Source organism: Channa argus, chromosome 8 (genome assembly GCF_033026475.1).
Source record: "Channa argus isolate prfri chromosome 8, Channa argus male v1.0, whole genome shotgun sequence".
NCBI lineage: Eukaryota > Metazoa > Chordata > Actinopteri > Anabantiformes > Channidae > Channa > Channa argus.
Window position 1 is genome coordinate 26679206 of NC_090204.1, and position 17470 is coordinate 26696675.

General features: G+C 39.1%; 1 protein-coding gene across 1 annotated transcript in view; it reads right to left on the reverse strand.

Annotated features, from left to right (window-relative positions):
- The window catches only part of arhgap39 (Rho GTPase activating protein 39), a 97717-nt gene that overhangs the window by 63382 nt on the left and 16865 nt on the right, over window positions 1-17470 (reverse strand). The gene's annotated exons all lie outside the window — the stretch shown is intronic.

Below are 17470 nucleotides of genomic sequence, written 5' to 3' on the forward strand. Positions count from 1 at the left end.
ACTGTGGTTTGTAATACTCACAGACAAACTGTTATCTGTGTGATAATGCAGGGAAAATGTGTGTATGCAGCCTTGTGGCTGCTGCGCTTCTTACCATCTTACCACCTGTTACCATTGTGAGAAGAGGAGGCAGCAGGGGGTGCGGGGAGCCCTATTCATACTGTGGAGAGTAACAGGGGGGCCTCCATGTCCTCTGACCTTAGGAGGTTCCTCCCTCACCACCTCCTCTGTTACACTTTAAAGTGTGGGAACAAAAACAATTCTCACAATGATGTATGTGTCGGTGTGTGTGTGTGTGTGTGTGTGTGTGAGAAAACCACGGAAGGAAAACAATTGTTTCATCACTTCCTACTCTCACGCTTAGCATTTTTTATTCTCCAGAAGCTAAAACCATGTCTACTTTAAGCCAAGTAAATCTGTTACTGTTATTTATCCCATAAACCGGAGCTTTTCCGAACCAGCGTTCAGGCTGTGTGAATCTTACACCCACTGGCTTGACATTGTAGTGTACTTGAGGAAAATAGAACTGGTAGAAATGCTGTTATATTCCTACCCCAACAGGTGGCAGTAGTAGAGTGGCATTTTTCTCTTCAAGCAGTCGAACAGCTTTCTCTGGCTGGATGGTTGATCTGCTTGTACCTTGATGCTGTTCTCTGCTAGTTCAGTGGTAAAGCTGGAACTTGACTACTACTGCTAAACATGGTGCAGACTGGCAATTATTTCTTCTCCTTCGTTGGATTACTTGAAACTTGAGCCTAAAACTATCTTAATTCTAACTTTAATTCCCCTTAAATGCTTCACATAAAGGAAATATACAACTGCTGCAGACTTCCATCATTGAAACCTGACTGTAAACCCCGAGAGACACTATAACAGCAGAGAGGAAGGGAAAGTTTTACAGTCTGCATTGTAATTGTTTGAAATTGCTACGATTGTGTGTAACATTGTAAGTGGTAGATTTGCAGGGATCATTAAAATAAGTTTGCCTTTGCTCCCCTACCTCAGACTAATCCCTAAATTAATGATAACACTGCCCAATGCTGTGTTCCACACTGGCACCTTATTGCAGCTACTTGCTAAATATTAGTGGATAAGGTCAGTGATTTCCAGTATTTTTGTTATTGTTAACAAATCCCAGAATAAGACTAAAAGCACCAATTTGTGTCTAACTAGTGTCTGTAAATGCAGAACATGATTTTAGCTTATTGCGCAAAAGAGCTATATTGTGGTTCAGAACTGTTATAAACATGTCTTTGAGACACACTGTCACATTGCGTGACATGTTTCTTTCTTACAACATACATCTTTTTTTAAGTAAAGAGCTCCAAAGGCTTAGAACACCCTTCACTTATTACAGTTACAGTTACAAGCAAGAAGAGGTTCAATAAAAATTGATGGTTGTTCTTAACTTTTGGAGCTCTCTCTTTTTAAAATACTTCCATCATTGAAACCTGACTGTAAACCCCGAGAGACACTATAACAGCAGAGAGGAAGGGAAAGTTTTACAGTCTGCATTGTAATTGTTTGAAATTGCTACGATTGTGTGTAACATTGTAAGTGGTAGATTTGCAGGGATCATTAAAATAAGTTTGCCTTTGCTCCCCTACCTCAGACTAATCCCTAAATTAATGATAACACTGCCCAATGCTGTGTTCCACACTGGCACCTTATTGCAGCTACTTGCTAAATATTAGTGGATAAGGTCAGTGATTTCCAGTATTTTTGTTATTGTTAACAAATCCCAGAATAAGACTAAAAGCACCAATTTGTGTCTAACTAGTGTCTGTAAATGCAGAACATGATTTTAGCTTATTGCGCAAAAGAGCTATATTGTGGTTCAGAACTGTTATAAACATGTCTTTGAGACACACTGTCACATTGCGTGACATGTTTCTTTCTTACAACATACATCTTTTTTTAAGTAAAGAGCTCCAAAGGCTTAGAACACCCTTCACTTATTACAGTTACAGTTACAAGCAAGAAGAGGTTCAATAAAAATTGATGGTTGTTCTTAACTTTTGGAGCTCTCTCTTTTTAAAATACAACTTTTTTCCGCTATTTTCTTTTCCTCTTACATTTTAACAACCCTCTGGTAATATTTCCCCTTTCTACAGCAGCACAGTCGAGCTCTAACATCCTGTCCACACACTCCAGCTTATCAGCAGCCAGGAGCTCTTAGCACTGCTGCCTGCCCCTCTTAGGGATGGTTTAAAGTATTTTATCTTGGCAGCAGAGAGGCAGATCAACCTGATGGGCTCTGGTGTGGGATCAGATCATCAGATCCCCTGACTGTCTTGAGCTCAGCAAACACAATCTAGAAATGTCAGCCAGGAACATTTCTTAGTATAGACCTATATCGGTTCCACTGTCTGCCGAGTGGTACAGTCTTCAGAGTTTTCATTAGCTTAACAATCACCAGGTTCTCAGAAATGTTTGCACTCACATATACTGTATTTTACAAAGGGAACTGTTAAGGTGTAATGGTGATCTTGAATGTAACCACTAGGTTTGAAATGTTACGCCAAATTCCCAGTGTTTACAGACAATTATTCAGGTGTGTTTCAACTTCTGTCATAATGCCACATTGAAACAGGGTAATATCCAAGATGACAGTGGATAAACCCATGCAAATGCTTCCTTCCATTAACCACGAACATCAGAAATCAGACTAACTGTAACATAACATCATATGAATTAGCCGTGTACTGGTACACCAACCACAGAGGGAGGTCATCCATTACGATAGCGGTTTATAGCCAAGTTAGCAAATACGTAGTATTTTGGGCATAAACTACAGATAGAAGTTAGACAGTACTATGTATATGACTGCTGTCATGTTATGCCAATATAATAAAAGTACAGGTACCTAAAGCTGCCATTATTCCAGCGTGTTGACTGGCAAAGTTCACATACATGTAGGCACCTCCAAGGAAGTGGTATGTAAAACCACTGGTGCAGGAAGGTAGAGGGGTCGTCCACCAATCCCCCAGTATCTGGTTCAATCCCTGGCTCATCCAGTCACATGTCAAACTGTCCTTGAGCAAGACACTGATCTGCAACTTAGTTTTTTCTGGTGTTGGCCAGCTGCATAGCAGCTCCACCACGTATGAGTGAGTGTGTGTGATTGTGAGTGCAAATGAGTGAATGAGAAGCAGTGTAAAGCACTTAAAGTGCCAATAGGTAGAAAAGTGCTATATATGTGCAGATCATTTACTGTTTAAAATGTTACTGCAGGGAAAGTACCAATCTGAATTTTGGTATTTAGGCAGTTTTCCATAAATGTAGTTATTTTTTTAAAGTAAAATCAAATTAAAACAATGGTTGATCGACAATGTTTTCCACCATGTTCAGATTCTGTTGTCCTTCAGGTTTCAAATTGTTAATCACACCACACTCCTTTGTTTGCGTTAGAAAAAAACACTATTCTCAGTCATTTAATGAGTTTTTAGTAGCAGCACCAGTGAAACAAAACTTCTCCACTGATGGTACTGCATTGAAATCAAGGCTACACATCTGCATTGTACTGGCATAAACAGGCATATGGGTCCAAGCAAGTAGATGAGATCATGTTGCCACTTGAGTTTGCACAAAGAGGTACATGTGATAAGCCTGCAGTGAGTCAGGGAGAGAAGGAAGCAGCAGGGATGAAGAGAGTGAGGGTGTGAGCAATGAAGGAGTCAAGAGGGGGAGTTGCAGTTTCATGACTGAGAAAAAAGGGGTCGGTGGAGACAAAGTGAGAGAGAATAAAAATGAGGATGCAGGGGGTAAAGATGGAAAAGCAACTAGTGCTTGCAAATGAATGGGGCGGGGAGCAGGATAAAGAACAGGAGGCAAAAAGAAAGACAATGGAGAAAGAACATTCATGGACCTCAGGCATCTGAAGCCATTTGTGCAATTAGCATTTGTGTACTGATCGAGCATGTATGTGGGGGGAAATATGCATTTCTTTCCTGGGCAGATTTACTTTTTCCTTCATTTTAAAACCTGAATGACCAACTAATAAAAAGACACAGCCCTTATCATTTAATACTACTTTGAATACTACACAACAACCAATAGATGATTGTAAAATACCATAATGATGTAACAGGTGTGCATCTGTCCCTATGTTAATTCAGTGAAGAGCTTGTTTTGTGGTGTGAAAAGAGGCCAACTGAACAGAGTCTTTGATGGAATTCAGCAGATGGAGCTTTACTCCACATTGCTCTTGAGTATAGGGTCTAGACATCATCCAGGCTCTGCTGGTGTTATTGTTCCCTCATGGCGGAGCACCAGTAGGACTCAAGCTTCCCCTTTCACTCGGCCCTTTGTTTCAATTAATCTGACCTCAATTGGTTCAATCAGTGCCGCTGTTAGGGCCAACTGGCCTGGTGCTGGAGGTTTACAACACAGTGGGAAGAGAAGAGAAAAGAGAAGAAAAAAGAGAAAAGAGAAAAGAGAAGAGAGAAAAGAAGTTTTGAATGAGACTGCAGGGACTCTTTCCCTTCCCCCCTCCCCCCACCATACCTTAATAAACTTAAAAGGTTATACATAGCCTATGTGTTTACACCTATAGTCACTTCTATGTACTGTGTGTAGCCACTTTTACACATGGACTGGAATTCTGACATTATGTACTTTGTCAGGTGTGGGTGCATATGTGAACGTACATGCACCCGCTGAAGACATTATCTGGACTTTATCCTTCAAATTCCTATGGCAAGGTCCATATTATGTGCATGAGCTTGTGTGTCTCTCCCTAATCCTGGGGAGGATTAAAAGCGAGCGACCAGACATGTTGGTACTCAACTGCTGTTATAGTCGAGTAATTGAAACTTCTTTATTAGATGCATAGCTCTGATTTTCTGTAATAAAAACACTGTTTCCCACAGCTTAGATTTTATATCATGTTTTGCCTTCTGTGCGCAATGATCGCACATGGAAATCAAGCAGATTTTCACACAAGTAGAAGCCTCTCACTCAGGCAATCTCTGGCTGTGAGTTAGACGTCTGAAAGGCCCCTCTGGAGAATGTCCAAGGCTGAATCCTCCAAACATTAAGATGTAACAGTAACATGACTGGGCACAAAAGGGGCATTTCAGTGAGGCAGAGCCTCTCAAATGTAATGATGGGCAGAGGTTCACCAATGTGTGACAAACTGCACTTTAAAGATCCCACCCCTCTATAATATATAATATCATCAAAGGATTCAGAGAATCACGAGGAATCTCTATGCACAAGGGAAAAGGCTGGTCAAAACTGGAGGCATCTTTAGGCCCTCAGATTAAAAATAGTATTAAAAATCTCTATTGGACATCACTGCATGGGCTCAGGAACACTTCCAGAAATCACTGTGCAATCCACAAATGTAATTGGAAGTTGTGTCCTGCGGACTAAAGAGGAGATGGAAGATCCAGCTTGTTATCAGTGGACGGTTCAAAAGCCTGCATCTCTGATGGTGTGGGGTGCATTAGTGCCTATGATGTGGGCAGCTTACACATCTGGAAAGGCACCGTCAATGGCGAAAAGTACATAGAGGTTTTAGAGCAACATATGCTTCCATCCGCGCAACATCTCTTTCAGGGAAGACCTTGCATATTTCAGGACTGCATCCATCACAACAGCATGGCTTCACAGGAGCAGAGTCTGGGTGCTTAACTGGCCTGCAGTCCAGACCTTTCAGCATTAGAAACGATTTGTTGAATCATAAAACAAAGAATCCGGCATAAGACACATTCCTCTCCAAAAACTCCAGCAACTGGTCTGCTCACTTCCCAGACGATTAAAGACAGTTGTTAAAAGAAGAAAAGATGCTAGAAAATGGTAAACATCACCCTGTTCCAACTTTTTTGAGGTGAGTTGCTGCCTATAAGTTCAAAGTGAGCTAATATTTTCCATGAAATGGTAAAATGTCTCAGCTTCAACATGTGATATGTTGTTTATGTTCTACTATAAATAAAATATGGGTTGATGAGATTTGCAAATCTCATGTGTGGGGAGTTTGCATGTTCTCCCCGTGCTTTTGTGGGTTTCTTTCAGGTACTCCGGTTTCCTATCACAGTCCAAAGACATGCATGTTAGGTGAATTGGTGACTCTAAATTGCCTGTAGGTGTGAATGTGAGTCTAAATGGTTGTCTGTCTGTGTATGTCTCTCGGTGTTGGCCCTGAGACAGACTGGAGAACTGTCGGGGAGGACACTGACCTCTGACTGCTGGGATAGACTCAAGTCACTCGAACCGAAACAATATAAGTTGTTATAGATAATGGATGGAAGGATGCTTTTTTAATGTATGGTTCAATGTCTAATAATGTATCTTATAGGTTTAAAAATAAACATAAAAAGTATACAAAATATGTGAGACTACCCAAAACTGTAGTTTTAGTAAATCTCATATACCCTGCTATAATCATTTATAAATTGTCATCATAATCTTCGAAATATCTATCATGTATTATCCATTCTAATGTTAAACCAGGGCTTGAGCTATTAAGTGTTTTTATAATGGAGTATTCTTATTTTTTTCTTTTATTAATCAAGTAATCAGAACAGAAAAAAAATGCTTTATTAAAGATCTATAGTGAATATGCCAAAAAAATAAAATAAAATAAAACAGCTCCCATAAAATGAAAAACTAACTGGGATAAAAAATAGAACATTTTTTATTGCTCAAAAAGCAGACTAGTATTATCTGTCAAATCCATTTAGTGGTAATAATATAATAGTATATCTTTCTTATTAATTGATTATGTTTGTATTATGATTTTTTGTATAAATCTGTAACTAAAGTAAAAGCTGTCAGATAAATATAATGTTGCTTTGAGTTCTAAAGTAAGGTAACTTAAAATAGTCAAGTATTCAAGTTCTTGCAGTTATAGTTTACTAAATTTTTTTCATTACTAATCTGAAATGATTTAAAGATTAAGTAATTTGCAATAAACTGTACAATACATCAGATAGGATTTGCCTAACAAAGGCAAACACTGAGTTTGGGGTGACCCCTTGCACAGACTGGTTGGTGAAATCAAGACCACCCAGTCTGGGAAGCTTGTAGTAATACTGCCAATATTAAATACCCCTTAAAAAAACACTCAAAATGACAGGTCTCTAAATGAAACTATGAAGAAAATATCATTTTAATTTTGCTTTGTTCATTGTAGAAACAGTGGTTCTGCATAAGGCTACAATGAGACCACAAAGTCACAGCAAAAGGAGTTAAATAAATAATGACATTACTTTAGCTGTGCAGAAAAAAGCCTCTCATCAATCTGGAAACACACACCAATGACTATCATAATAGCTCACATCGAGCTGCTCAGGGTCTGGCCCTGGGTTACACTTCCCCCCTTTGGACTTTTATTTTGCAGCCCTGCTTCCTGTTGCTTTAGCTTTACCGTTCGTTATCCCTAATTGTTTGCACCTGTTCCCCTCACTAAGTCCACATTTCCCCAGTTAGAGGTTTCTTTTGACGTGTGGTGTCTTTGTTTGTAATCCAATGTTTTCTGTTACCTGTCGTGGTTTTCTTTGTACCCTCCTGTTACGAGCGATTGCAGTTTAAATTTTTACCAATAAGCGTGTTTGTTAGTCCAGTCCCTCTCACAGTCTCCTCACTTGGGTCTGGCTTTGCCCCAATTGTGATACAGGGTTTCACAAACTCAGCATTTGCAGCATTTTACTTTCTGTGATTATTATCTTGAGGATAATCATGGGACATCATTACTTACAAGCAAACTGATTTGCATTAAATGACAATAACATCAATGACCTTGCTTTTTGTGCTGTGATGCTGCAGCATTGATGCAATGTTGTGGTTGGCTGGTTCAGATTTACATGTTAGTGGCATGAGTTTTTTCAGCTGGAGTGATCCCAGGTCTTTGACACTGTGCTGTTCGCTGGCCTGTCTTCTCTTTTCCGCCTTACGTGTCTCTGTCTTTTCCATTTTAAATCCACGTTATCACTCAAATGTAGCTTGTTGTGCTACAGCAATAATCATCCTTCCAAAACACAATGAACTGTAGTCATGTGGCTTAAACAAAGACATATTTTAGTCTTTGAGTTACTCAAGGAATCATTTCATCCCAGAATGTCAGTAAAATGACATGACTGTCCTGCTCTTAGCCACTGAAAAATCCATAATCGATTAACTAGATTTACCTACTATAAAAAGCAATATGTGTAACTGCACAACTTTATCTCCTAATTCTATTGTCACATACAGTGGTACAAAGACACAACAGCCCTGGTGAAGACAACTTGGACCTACAGCTCCTCAACCCTCCATTAAGCTCCAACGCTTGCATAATGGACACTTGTGACCTCAACAACTATTAACCCATAACAATAATAGCCTGTCCTCAGAAAGGCTCAGCTGTGGATGTATTTCCTACAACAGCTGAGGAACTTTGATCAGCCACAGGAGCTGCTGATCCAGTTCTACACTGCTGTCATTGAGTCTGTCCTGTGCTCCTCCATCACAGTCTGGTTGGAGCATCCACCAAACAGGAGAAGAACAGACGTCAGCGACAGTAAGAAGTGCAGAATAAATCCTGGGTGCTCCACTTCCCACTCTCCAGGACTTGTACACATCAAGAGCCACTAACCAGGCAAATAAAATCACCACTGACCCCCCTCACCCTTGACACAGCCTCTTCCAACTTCTGCCCTCTGGCAGGTGCTACAAACCTCTTTTGGTCAAAACCAGCAGACACTAAAACAGTTTCTTTCTTCAGGCCATCACACTCATTAACAGCTGACCTCGTACTCACTGATACATTGCTACTATCTATGCTACTGTATACTTTGGATACACAAACACTTGTTCATGTTAGTCACTGGCTAAGCTGAACATATGGTACATTTTTTTGTATTCATTGAATCTCACCAAGAATTTCATGTAAGAATCTTGCTGTGGTCACGGATGCTGATGATATTGACTCCCTAGGTAATTTGTAAGTGAATGACATGGCATTTTTCAATACTTGATAGTATTTAATAGTAAATGGTAAACAGTCTGCACTTACATAGCACTTTTCTACCTATTGGTACCCAAAGCGCTTTACACTGCTTCTCATTCACCCACTCACACTTGCACTCTCACACTCACACACCGATTGGAGGAGCTGCTATACAGCCGGCCAACACTCACCCGGAGCAACTAAGTTAGGGTGCAGAGTCTTGCTCAAGGACACTTTGGCATATGACAGGAGGAGCCAGGGATCAAACCAACAACCCTGGGATTGGTGGACGACCGCTCTACCTCCTACATAACAAGCAATTCGCTCTATGCCATAAAAGTGCTGGAGTTCTGTACCCAGTCCCACTCATTCCTGTTAAGTTAATTGTAGTTTCAAAATAATAACTCGGTCTTAAAAGGTGTTCTGCAAATCAATTAAAACTTATATTTGATTGCAAAACTACACAGACAACAAATCACGGTTTGCATTTAAGTATCCGCTGTGTATTTTTCAAACTACACCATTTAATTACAGTGCTTGTAATTATTTATTGCAGGGCTGTTTTGGGGTTTGACCACCCAGTAAAATGGTGGTCCAAGCCTATGAAGAACAATGCTACAACTAGTCACGCTAGTAACTAGTCAGGCCATAATTCCAACAAACAACACTGTTTTTAATAATAGCAGTTTAAAACTGTCAGGGCTTCTCCTTAGCAGACAGGCAGATTGTAGTGTCTATAGACAAGTGTGACAGGACACATCTGTGTTACACTCACATATATGCACACATACAACACAGTATGATATCTGCTGTTAGACTGTACCCCAGTGAAAGGGGGACATGGGAACCAGAGGGGACTGTGACATGTTAAAATGTTAAACATGATCAGACATTAACAACGTCACAGTGCCCTATTATTAAATTAGTAAAGGTATTGCACAAATTTCACTCATTTCCATACTAGCATGCACACAGGCTAATAAACTGTGGATTTAATGAAATATTCAAGGCTGCTTCTTCTCATGTTAAATGCATGAGCAGCTCTTTCACTTTCTAAATGCACCCTCTGTCACTTATCTTGATATTAGCAATAAGTAGCTGATTGATTGAGGTGAAGAATTACCGGCCTGACTGATCATCAACTCACCGTAATACCAGCGGATTCGCCTATGTTTGAGGGTGCTCGCTTGAAATGTTCAAAACCACCTCCAAATGATCAATATTCCCATTATCACTAATTTATTTACTTTATATGAATAATTTATTTTCATATGCACTATTATATTGTGCCAGTCAAATATGACATATTCCTGCACTGTTGCAATAGTTCTGTTTCCCTGTTTCTGTTGTTGCTCTCATCCATGTTTAGTTTTAGCAGTTGTGAGGGGCTGACATGGACCTGCACAAAACACCAATAGAAATTTTCATCTTTCACCATTCATTATTTTGTTATAACACTGAATCATGGTCCATTTAATTACCATAAAATTATTTATTTGTCTTTCATGACAAATGAAAACAGATATCTACAAAGTAATGTCAACCAATTACAATACATAATAAATAAATATATAATTTAAATTAAGTATTCAACCACTATAAGCTACCTCACTTGAATCCTTACTGTTGCAGTCAATTAACACAATGAGTGACTGTAATACTTAACTACTACTACAATGCTGAACTGTTCACAGTTTGCAGTTAACAGAATTGAGCCTCATCAAAGATCAGCAGCTTTGGGCCTGTCCTTGCAGGGGTTGCCACAGCAGAACATTGATTTGGTATGAGTTTTTACACCCGTTGCCTTTTCTGCCACAACCCTCCCATTTTATCTGGTCTCAGGACCAGCACCAAGGTGGCCCTTGATGGCTGGGCGGGGCCACACCTCGTGGGGTGGGATTCGACCTTGCAGCCTTTTCGTCCTAACATGATGCTCTAATCGTTGATCCACAGGTAACTGTGGCGCAGGAAGTGGTTGTCCACCAATATCACAGTTGTTGGTTCAATCCCTGGCTCCTCTGGTCACACGTCGAAGTGTCCTTGAGCAAGACACTGAACCCCAATTAGTTGCTCCCGGTGAGTGTTGGCCAGCTGCATAGCAGCTCCCCCATCGGTGTGTGAGTGTGTGTGTGTGATTGAGAGTGTGAATGGGTGAATAAGAAGCGGTGTAAAGCGCTTTGAGTGCATAGGAATAGGTGAATAGGTAGAAAAGCGCTACATAAGTGCAGACCATTTACCACTAGGCCCTCTGGAATTCAGCCTCATGAATTGGTTTAAACTTTTCCATCCAGGTATAATTTTACCATCTCTCTTTCTCATTTGAAACTTGATCCCTGCAAAAGGATCTTACATAATACCCATCATAGCTTAAAAACTGGCTAAACAAGCAAGCACCACTGAGGAGACATGCTAACATTATTACTTACTGTAGACTTGACTTTTTACAGCTTTACACCACAAAGACACTATAAAAAACCAGCCACGAGACTGCAACTTGAATTTACTGTATTTTAGCATTTAAGTAACATGTCTTACTTCCAGACTTCCTTCGACAATCCAAAACCAAAAAAGAAACAACAAGAGAACATTTGCACAGTGTTCTGATATGAGAATATGATTTACCCAGTTCTCACAGTGATATGTGGCACATTGAGGTCAGCAGCTGCAACAAGTTTAGAGGTTAGCACCAGCAGCTTAGAGACATGTTGTCTATCTAAATGGTAAATGCTCTGCACTTATATAGCGCTTTTCTACATATTGGTTCTCAAAGCACTTTACACTGCTTCTTATTCACCCATTCATACTCACAATCACACACACTCATACACCGATGGGGGAGCTACTATGCAGCTGGCCAACGGAGCAATTCAGTTGGGGTTCTGTCTTGCTCAAGGACACTTCAACATGTGACCGGAGGAGCCGGAGATCAAGCCGGCGACTGGGGGATTGACTCCTCATCCTCATCATGTTATTCTGCTAAGTGTTCCCTGTGGCTGGCAGCTGTGAAAACCTAATGAATTAGGTCAAACACAATGGCTGTCATCCCAAGTGACAGTAAAGAGTGTCAGCGTCTTGGGGGTTTCCTGTAAGGGTGTGATTACTTCAGGTCACACATGACAACATAATTACTATATGTGTTCCAACAATAATGTCCTCTTTTGTCGACAAGCCGCAAAAAAAAAAAAGAGTAAAAACTGATTGGAAACGTGCTCCTATAACACGCACATTACATGCATGATGACAATCAACATTCTATACAAGCTGCTTCTCTATACAAGAAGCGTTATAATATTATCTTGACATTAGTACTGACTATAAAAAAGCTGCTGTTCGCTGCTACTTCCAACACAACCAAATGTGCTAAATTCACTAATAATATTTTCTGTGTTATTATGTCACTACAACTAGTCAGTGGTTCGATCCCCGGTCCCGGCTGTATGTCTGGCTATCCTGTTAGGGTCATTATAACATCGGTGAGTCTTCACTGTATTTTTTGCAATGAGATAGTCAGACCCCTCTGAGGTATTGTAATAACAACACCAGTACAATTGTTAACCTCAAATGACAGACATTATCCATTATAAGTAGCTGTAAACCTTGGGCACGCTGATACCCTAATGACCAAGGCACATGTTGGATAATAGCATCACCCTGGGTTCGATCCGGCTCAAGACCTTTACTACATGTCCCTTCTATGTTTCCTGTCTACTCTCTAATGCTATACCTTTTCAAAATGGGTTATAAAACATCTGTGGTGAGAAAGAAAGGTGGAAAGATGGTAATCTTATATTTAGTTTGCAGTTTGTTCGTACGCAATCCCATGGTAGCTACCAGATCCGCTCAGGGTCAAGCACTTACAGCTGATGTCACAAGAAATGACTGATTGAACATTGAAAATTGTATGAGGATTGTCTGAATGGCTGTCATGGGATTTGAGTGAACAACTGTCTGCGAATATTAAAATTAAAAATACAAATAAATAATACACATTTTAATACATAAAGATAAAGATAAATAATAAATTTAACCTAGTAAACAAGCCCTAGCTCTTTGCACTATTAGGGTGTATTATCATTTACTTATTTAATTTCAAACACCTGTTCCTTATATCGTGAGAGGATTTTAAGCCACTAAACTTATAAAACTTGCATCTAAAACCTAAGGGGTTGTTAGTAACAGCCTCCTAACAGGGTTTTCTGAAAAATGTAATGCATACAACGGTGACTAAAACCTCCATTTTAGATAAAAACACCAATTTATTTAAAGGTTAAATATTTGGCTTTAACTAGAAATTTGTTTTGATCATAAAACCAATAAAAAGGACAAGAAAAATACACTTGTGGCATTGTAAGAAAATTGACACTGAAATGATGCATGTTACATTGGAATCTTCCATCATCATTAGACCTAACATTTGACATCAGCATTAATGCAGGACCCCCGCGCTGATCTGGCTACTTATTGACCATAGTCGTGACGGTGTGTTCAAATGCTACTTGTTGGCCTAGACAAAAGGCAATGCAGCAGTTGGCCTTCTCTGTCTTAACAGACACCTGAGTCATCACCTGGTACAGTTTGCCTTTGATAAAGATTTATTTCGGCTAGTGTGTCAATGTTTCACTTGTAATGCTTTATTTCTAGTCCTCTTACTTTGCACTTATCATCAGTATCCGAACCTATAAGAAATAGTTTGTTCATTACACACTATAAAGTAGTTGGTCACAGTTATACAGTAGAGCACATTTGTCGTTTATTATTATTGTATAGAATTCTAACTTCTCCGATGAGAACATAATGAATATTACCAGTCAGTCATTATCTGGTTATACAGCAGCTCACACCTGGTGGTGTATAAAGGATTTAGAGCTACAGTATTCAACTTTTTTCAAAAGTATTTTTAGTTTGCCAAAAAAATACAAGCGGAGAACAAAAAACAAACTTAGGTGGGCACTGATCAACCAAAAAATGAACACATGCACAAACAAAGCAGGTGGGGAATCGAAATGAAAAGCAAAATCCAACCGGGTGATATTTCACTAACAGTGAAGACAGTGTGACTGAGCTACCGATAAGAACGACAAAAACAATAACCAAACCTCAGACCAAGATCCAAATAACAGAAGTCTACTGGAATAAGAGTCATAAATTGAAAAACCATGTGACAGGTAAACTCGAAGACAGGTCTGGGATGAATGACAAAGACAATGATCTGACAGAGAACAAACAGGAGAGCTGGGTTTAAAAAGGCAGGGGATCAGGCGAAAACAATTGTGAACATTGACGAGTGGTAAAGGTGGAGAAACAAACTGGGAACAGGAAGTGGAGAGAAGAGGTACAAAATAAAAGTCCAGAACAGAAAGTGAAGGGGGCCAGATCATGATAAATATACTGTACTAAAGTGTTTGTATTGAAATGAGTTCAATGTTTTAAACTAAGAAATTAAACTGAAGCATTGATCAATCACCGGTGGCTGCATTCTGCTGGAGCCTGTTTCTCTCCACCAGTGTGCAGGGAGCTAACACACAGATATCACTTTCATTTATTGTCATCAATTAAAACATTAAGGTTCCCAACAGCTCATCCGAGCTGCTGTTTCACATTTCAGGCAGAATTGTACAGGTGCGGTAGAATGAGGGAAAAAACCAGTCCTCTAGTTAATGAGTAGCAGATAGCATCATTCTCTTAAAGCCATATACACAGTGATGCCAGCTGTAAATATATGCAGCCCACCCAAGTCTTTAGTGAGTGTGGGAAAAACTGTCCTGCATTCAGGATGTTACCTAAGTAAAAGCATTATCCATATGTATACCAACCAAAAGAAAAAGTACTCATTCATATTAATATTATTTTAGAATATGTTATTATTTTTAGGAGGTTATAATTATAGTTTTTTTAATGGTGATATTGTATCTTACAGGTGGAACTGATTTTACATTTAGGACAGTTGTGTGTGATTGGGTGGCACATAAAGATATTAAAATCTCTAATATATCGTAGCCTGATAGCACTTCTGATGCCACATTGACTATGATTCTTGCTAACAGCCTGTCTGAGGTATCCAGCAACATCTGTACCCATGAATGTCATGCACCGTGCAAAGAGATTAGCCTGAGGCTGCTCTGTATAAGACCCTTCGCTCTTCTTCTCATTTCCTTAATTAACAGATCAATAATGTTGACTCTCCTGCTTGACAAACATTTAGCTGTGGAATTATCTCTTATGTGTTCTGCCATAATCTCCTACACGGAGCTGAAGATAGATACATGACAGATATTGGGAAATTAACTGACAATTTTAAGACTGCAGCGTCTACAATGGCCCAGGCTGGGACATATGCCGGAAATACATAATTTTATCCAACCAAATAAAAGTAATACCAGCCCTAAATGGCATTTGTGTAAGCGATAACACACCATCTCTAGCTATAGAATTAGGATGATGCGAATACATCCCTTCCATCTTTAAAGAAGGCTAATTTATCCCTAGCAACATTTTTAATCCCAAGACTAAAACACATTTCATTTTAAGTTTCTTTCATCTTCAGTGAATGTGGTCATCCTAAAAGATAATATTGCAATATTTGTTAAGCACAATCACAATCTATAATCAGATTTTTTTCGCAATTTTGAAATGTACTTTGGAGAACATTAAAACCAGAAACAAGGAGGCAAGTAGTTTATTATACAAGTAAATTATTAAAACTAATAAATAAAGTTGTCATGTGAAGATTGCAAACAGGAGGATGACTATGCTGTGGATAATTCAGTACACTACTCACTGCAATGGCCAGTCACACATTATCATCTCATGATTATGACTTGTCCTCACTTTTACACTTTAAATACTGTTAAAAGACGGTATTTAAATAAAAGCTAGTGGGACAAGCTATTTTGAGGCACTAACGGTTGCAAGTAAAGTCCTATTATTTTAAGACAAGGTTACATAATTGTAGCTCTACTAATGCTTGAATCAACATGAAAAACATTACGCCGACATTACAGTTGTTATTTATAATGCTGAGGGCTTTGCCATATCCTATCATCCACAATATATTGTCATAATATCTCACCATTATAAAAATATTTCATTTAGAGATAGTATTGTTATAGCTGCATGATGAGTTGTTTGCACCATGATTCTCACATGAGCCGGCAAACACAACCAATATGGTGGAAGGTTGAGCTGTCATACTGAGAAGACTCAGAGGAAGAAAAAAAGTCATTCTGAAGTGGTTCAGCAAAAAATTAGACATGAATCAATTACAAGTGATATGCTAGTTGTGTCAGAAACTTGAACTGACAAGAGTGGGCACATGAATGGAATCAGATCCACCACCTCAAGCTCGAACAGCAGACATATAACGGAGAAAATCTTGGAACACTGTGTTTGGCAGTCGCTTTTCCTGCAATAAAAGAAATCAAGGCTGGAATGGAATGATTGTTGCAGTACTAACACGAGCACATAATGCCTCGAAATCTAAAATGTTCACAAGGATTCAGGAGCTATGAACAACAGAATATGCTGTGAGGAAAATGTTTCATTCAGATTTTTTTTAGCTTACATCACTTTGTTTACTTTAGTTTTGTATTTAACAATGGTAAGTGGTATTTTTACTGTTTATGCTGATGTGACCTATATTGCCATTTATATACAGACATCCTGTAAGATATTATGATATTGTTTTAAGGCTATATTACACATAGCTGTTTTAGTGCAAATGATAATGATACAAAATGATAAAATTTCTGGAACACCATTAACCCCAGGGTGCATTTCAGGAAGAATTTTTTAATCATGAATCCCAACAGTCTGCGTGCTGGTGGGAGCAAAGAGTCATAGAATTATGTTAAGTAGCAACATAAACTGTAACTGGAGGTTACTAACTTAGCTTTAGCACAGATGTTCCTAACACAAAGAAACCAGTGCACTTATGTTTAAAGTTCAGGGGTCTAGTTCGTGAATAAAGTCAACATGGTGCTTTCGTTATCTAGCTGTAAAACCAGAAGTTTGTCATTTAACTTACACAAGTATGTAGCCATGGGCTTTTGAGGGTGACGTTACAATGAGTACAGTTTCTAAACAACTTGGCTGGACTTTAAAAATTTTGAATAACTTGAAAAGTATTCAGAAATATTACAGCACAGCAGTCTCCTACTATCATCTTAATTTATCACAAAGCTTATTCTTCCTGTTTTCTAAAATGCTTCTTAAAGGATTACACACACTTCCTACCCTGTATGGGCACATTTCACCCCCATAAGTTGGCCCACTTGTCTTGTGTGAGCACTTCCTGTTGTGCCCAGGCACATTTCAGCATACTTATATCCTGGCCCACCTAAAAGAGTGGGAACAGTTTAGTGGACTTACAGACACCACATTACAGATCTAGTGTGATCGCAAAATGTGGCTGAGGCCAAAACAAAAGTGCTGTGTATATCAAAGAGTAAGAGCACTTTGTAGTAGATTATGGTCTGGAGAAAATTGATTTTACTGCCTATCACACTATCTTCAGCAACTCTAGCATTTTATGCCAAAGTA